Raw genomic sequence first — 6,481 nt, forward strand, 5'->3', positions numbered from 1 at the left:
ATGTTTGAATTGCTGTACGGCTTCATATAATACCTTCCATTCCATGTACCTGTACATAAATCATATTTAGGTTTGTCTGTAATTAAATATTGACTACATCTCCAAATGTTACCTCGCCCCTTAAAAAGCTCCTGTTTTCATGGCTTCAGTACTGCAGCTCTCTGTATTATAAAATTAAAAAGTGACCACCTTGAGGAAAGCTACTACTGTATTGTAGAGCATATCTTAGGTAATATCTTCTTTTTACATGGTGAGATTCTGCCAAACTATGACAATCTGATTTCCTTAAAATAATCAAACTTATTCATGATTACTTGTTTCAATATTTTAAAATTCTCTTCTTTCAGATTTTCCAGATTAGTTGGAATCTTGATGCCTAAATACTTGATAATCTTTCAAATATTAACATCCAATTTTTTTCTAATTTTATTTTTGGTTATGATTGAATACCATAATTTCTGATTTATGAAATTTTCCTGTAACTCAGTTATCTCTCCAATTTTTTTAATTTCACTTTTTGATTAAAAAATCTTTCTTATATGATCAAACCATTCTCTGTCTGGATCAGCTCAAAGAAAAGATTCCAAAGCTAGTTTCATGAGGCATGAAAATGACAATCGGGAAGTGGCTACATTGCTCAGAGCTGTCTAGAAAACAACTAAATACTATTGTATTTTATTTCTATGGGAAGGAACCATTCTCAGAATCTGCAAGTAAAATGAATCCATGGCCAGCTTTTTCCAGGGAGTTCGTAATGTGTCTTTCCTGTGTTTTTGTTTCAAGCAACACTGTTCAGCCCCACTTCGAAGCTAGGAGCAGAAAAAGGAACAGCATGGTGAGAATGATTGCCTGCAAAAGAATTTAAAACAGAAAATCTCCCATTATTATTTTTTTCAGAAACATGCATTGGTTGATGCCATTCAGTGCTCTGCATCAATGTTAAATGGAGATATTGTTGACTGAGCTTGTAAACAGACATTTGTTACTACATGAATTATCCTTCCTTCAGTGTCTGTGTTTGATGGTTCTCATCCAGACTCCATTGATATCGATGCCAAGCCTCCCAATCCCCAATACTCTTAACGTTTTGAAAAATTGAACAGAAGAGCAAACACATGTTCTAGCACTGGCCAAGCAGGTATCACACATGTCAAGTTGGAACAGAGCCTATGCGTTAGTGCTTTCCATTACTTGCGAGTACAGCATCTGAAAAAGACTGGTTCTTTATTGTAGACATTGTTATTTTAACAACAAAAGGAAGCCCTCCGGCTTTTCAGAGTATGCCTGACATGAAAACACACTACCCAAAGTATGTTGGCCTACTTACTCACAAGCTGTAGTTTGAAGTGTGATACAATCAACATCCTTCAGTCAGGACTTGATCTGGGCCTGTGTTTGGAAGTGACTTGTCACAGACAAGTTTGCTGCCATTTCATGAATTTTGCAAGCTCTCGAAGAAAGGTATTACTACAGTACATTATGATTGTAACTTTACAATGTTGGAGTTATCTGGAGTTTACACCAACAGAGTGAAGTAATTTAGCACTGAACTCATTATTGTAGATGAGGAGCAACTCCTCTAAAGTAAAATGCACTACCCAAATAAAGGAAGAACTTATATATATATTGAGTCAAGAAATCCATTAGCAGATAGAGCGGGAGAGAAAGAATTCCTAAAGTTATTTGCAAAAGTCAACTAGAGCTTGTTTCCATGTGTAGAAAGTATGCAGATGGCCATTGTAGCCATGAAGTTGCCTTTGTCTAGTTAGAAGAACAAGAAACAAGAGGTGATCTCAGAGAAATAAGGAGAAAGAAAGTGAATGTGAGACTAGCAGTCTAAAAGTAATATCTTTGATAAAACAAAGAGAAAACACCTGGGTACCTATGTTGCCTACCTCAATTCAAATCATTTGCTAACATGTGTTGGTAAAGCAAAGTGTTCTGCTTATACACCATCCCATAGCACTTAAAGGACTCTCTAGGCGGTTTACAAGTTAATTATGCAGGTTACACATTGCCCCCCACCCCATCAAACTAGGTACTCATTTTACTGACCTTGGAAGGATGGAAGGCTAAGTCAACCTTGAGCCGGCTACCTGGGATTGAACTCCGGGTTGTGAGCACAGTTTTGGCTGCAGTACAGCAGTTTAACCATTGTGCCATGAGGTTCTATGCTGGTGTTCTGTTTTTTTGTTGTTGTTTTTAAAATGAGAATGTCCTCTCTTTTTCATTGTAAATACAATTTTAGTTATATTATGGTTACAAGGGTATGGCATCACGAAACAGTGTAGAAGGAATATCTCATGATTCAAGTCCTAGCTAATGTATATGCTGTTTTTGTTTTAACACAGATGTTGAGGTGGACAGAAAAAGAGTGTGTTCTGCATTGAAGTTAGTGCTTTGGCACATTCCAGATTTGTAAGATAACTCAAAACAGTGATTCTTCAAGTAACTTTTGAGAGATGAAAGCAAACAACAGCAAAGAATCTAATGTCACCTTAAAGACTAAAAGGTGATTGCAGTCCACAAAACCTTACACTAAATAAAACATGACTCTTTCAGGAGCAACAAAGTAGGAGTGACTGCTCCCCATAGCTCTGGGAACTGCACACTGGAACTGGAACTGGACTTTGGAGGGCATATCTGCTCCAACTCCCACGATCTCCACCCCTGAAATGTTTCTTATGAAAATTGTGTGTATGTGTGTGTTTGTTGATTAATCAACCCTCCAGGGCCCTATAAAGACAATTAAACATTGGAGAGGGGTACAGGATTGCTGGGGACCCTTAAAACCTGGCAAATTGCCTCTAGTGTCCCCAAAAGCACACAAGAGGACTTTTTGAAACAATTTTTCTACTTTTGTTCACAAATTAAGAAGAGTTTGATGGGGGATGGGGGGTGCAACAAGAAAGAAAACAAGAGAGGTAGCTAACCTATGCTAATATTTATATCCTGGCATACCTTCAGCATAGTTTTAGTGCATATATAAAGTACATACATTGTAACAGACAGCAAATGAGCATACTGTTATCTTAAGACATAACTAAACTAAGGAACCTCTGTCCTCATTTCAAGACTCTTCTAGAAAATCTGCCAATCAGGTGTTGAGTTTCCTCAAACTTTCATGAAGAAGAGAGTAATTTTTTCCCCACCCCAGCTGAAACCATTATCCTAATGAAAATACCAAGGACATAAACTGCAGGTGTTACTTCCTTCCAATTACTAGTGTAACAACTAGGGAGTACAGAAAACAACAAACATTGAAAAGAAGCTCTGTATGGTTTACTAAACAGAATCTTCAATAATGTAAAGCTCAATAAAATGAACATATCTAAGAAAAATTGTAATTATTTATAACTGCTTCAGCAATTGTGTACCACCGTAAAGTAATATATAATAACTAATATAATAAACTTTAAACTGAGACATCCACATATAGGAATTATCCTCCTACTGAAGTGCCTCAGTTTCCTTCCCAGGAAGTATGTATCACTTAACGAACAGTCTGATATTTGGTTAATATTGTGTGAGTTTAAACAAATATTGTCAAAGATGTAATTTTAGTTCCAGAGATTATTTCTAAAGGCTTGATAAAGAACCACAAAATGAGCAAAGTGATACCTCAGGAAGAAGCTTGGAGCTCATTGAGACTGCCTATTTGAGACTGTCTCTATCAAGCCTATATGTGCACCTTGGATACTTAATGTGAAGTATGTAGGAGTATCCCCTTCACGGAATGCTGCCTTGTTGTGGCAAAGGGGCTTGAGTAATTCAGAGGATGCTATGGGCTACGCCATGCAGGGACACCCAAGACAGACAGGTCATAGTGGAGAGTTTAGACTAAACACGATCCACCTGGAGCAGGAACTGGCAGGCCACTCCAGTATCGTTGCAAAGAAAACTCCATGGACAGAAACAAAAGGATAAAAGATATGATACTGGAAGATGAGACCCTCAGGTCAGAAGATGTCGAACATGCTACTGAGGAAGAGCGGAGGACAAGTACAAGTAGCTCCAGAGCTAATGAAGTGGTTGGGCCAAAGTTGAAAGGATGCTCAGCTGTGGACGCGCCTGGAAGCGAAAGCAGTGTCTGATGCTGCAAAGAAAAATACTGCATAGGAACGTGGAATGTAAGATCTATGAACCTTGATAAGCTGGATGTGGTCAAACAGGAGATGGCAAGAATAAACATCGACATCCTGGGCATCAGTGAACTAAAATGGACAGGAATGGGTGAATTCAGCTCAGATGATTATCATATCTACTACTGTGGGCAAGAATCCCGTAGAAGGAATGGAGTAGCCCTCATAGTCAACAAAAGAGTGGGAAAAGCTGTACTAGAATACAGTCTCAAAAATAATAGAACGATTTCAATATGAATCCAAAGCAGACCTAACATCACAGTAACCCAAGTTTCTACATCAACCATCAATACTGAAGAGGCTGAAATTGACCAATTCTATGAAGATTTACAAATGAAGACTTCTAGAACTGACACCAAAGAAAGATGCTCTTCTCATTATAGGGGATTGCAATGCTAAAGTAGGGAGTCAAGAGATAAAAGGAACAACAGGTAAGTTTGGCCTTGGGGGTCAAAACGAAGCAGGACAAAGGCTAATAGATTTTTGTCAAGTAAACAAGCTGGTCATCTTCCAACAACACAAGAGGAGACTCTACACATAGACATCACCAGATGGGCAATACCGTAATCAGATTGACTATATTCTCTGCAGCCAAAGATGGAGAAGCTCTATATAGTCAGCAAAAAACAAGACCTGGAGCTGATTGTGGCTATGATCATCAGCTTCTTGTAGCAAAACTCAAGCTTAAACAGTAGTAGGAAAACCATTGGGCTAGTCAGGAATAACCTAAACCAAATCCCTTATGAATACACAGTGGAAGTAAAGAACAGGTTTAAGGAACTAGATTTGATGGACAGAGTGCCTGAATAAGTATGGATGGAAGCTCATAACATTGTACAGGAGGGAGCAAAAAAAAAAAACCTTATTTATTGATTGATTGATTGATTGATTGATTGATTGATTGATTGATTGATTGATTGATTGATTGATTGATTGATTGATTTGATTTGATTTGATTTGATTTGATTTGATTTGATTTGATTTGATTTGATTTGATTTTTATCCCGCCTATCTGGGCCACCGGCCCACTCTAGGCGGCTTCCATCACAAAATAAAACAATAAAACGCAAAATGTACATAATCATTCAATAACAGTTATAATGAATAAAATAGAAAAGGGTTAAAAGAAAAGTCAGGAATTAGCTGGAGGGAAGGCCTGGGTGTAGAGGCAAGTTTTTAATTGGGTTTTAAAGGTACCCAGCGTAGGGGATGCGCGAATCTCCGAACGGAGGTTATTCCAGAGGAGAGGAGCCACTGCCAAGAAGGCCGGGTTTTGTGTCTTCTCCTTCCGGGCCTCCCTCGGTGTCAGGCTCCTCAGCTTCATCTCCTGACTCGCACAGGTGATTCAGGTAGATCTTGGTGGAAGCAGGCATTCCGTCAAATATCGAGGTCCTAAACCGTTTAGGGCCTTGTAAGTAAGCATTAGGACTTTGAAGTCGATGTGGAAACGAATGGGCAGCCAATGCAGTGTGGCCAGAGTTGGAGAAATGTGTTGGTATTTTCTCACTCTGGTGAGGAGTCTGACCATCTCAAAGAAAAGGAAGTGCAAGAAGGCAAAGTGGCTGTCCAACGAGGCCTTACAAATAGCAGACAAGAAAAGAGAAACAAAATGCAAGGGAGATAAAGAAAGTTACAGAAAACTGAATGCTGACTTCCAAAGAATAGCAAGGAGAAATAAGAGGGCCTTCTTAAACAAGCAGTGCAAAGATATACTGTAGAGGAAAATATTGAAAGGGAAAAACCAGAGATCTGTTCAAGAAAATTGGAGACATTAAAGGAACATTTTGTGCAAAGATGGACATGATAAAGGACAAAAATGGGAGAGACCTCACAGAAGCAGAAGACATCAAGAAGAGGTGGCAAGAATACACAGAAGAATTATACCAGAAAGATATGGATGTCTCTAAGAACCCAGATAGTGTAGTTGCTGACCTTGAGCCAGACATCCTGGAGAGTGAAGTCAAGTGGGCCTTAGAATGCATGGCTAACAACAAGGCCAGTAAAGGTGATGGCATTCCAGTTGAACTACTTAAAATCTTAAAAGATGATGCTGTTAAGGTGCTACACTCAATATACCATCAAGTTTGGAAAACTCAGCAGTTGCCAGAGGACTGGAAAAGATCAGTCTACATCCCAATCCCAAAGAAGGGCCATGCCAAAAAATGCTCCAACTACCGTACAATTGCACTCATTTCACACGCTAGCAAGATTATGCTCAAAATCCTGCAAGGTAGGCTTTAGCAGTATGTGGACCGAGAACTCCCAGAAGTACAAGCTGGATTTCGAAGGGGCAGAGGAACTACAGACCAAATTGCTAACTTGCGCTGGATTATGGAGAA

Source organism: Pogona vitticeps, chromosome 2 (assembly GCF_051106095.1).
Source record: "Pogona vitticeps strain Pit_001003342236 chromosome 2, PviZW2.1, whole genome shotgun sequence".
Classification (NCBI taxonomy): Eukaryota; Metazoa; Chordata; class Lepidosauria; order Squamata; family Agamidae; genus Pogona; species Pogona vitticeps.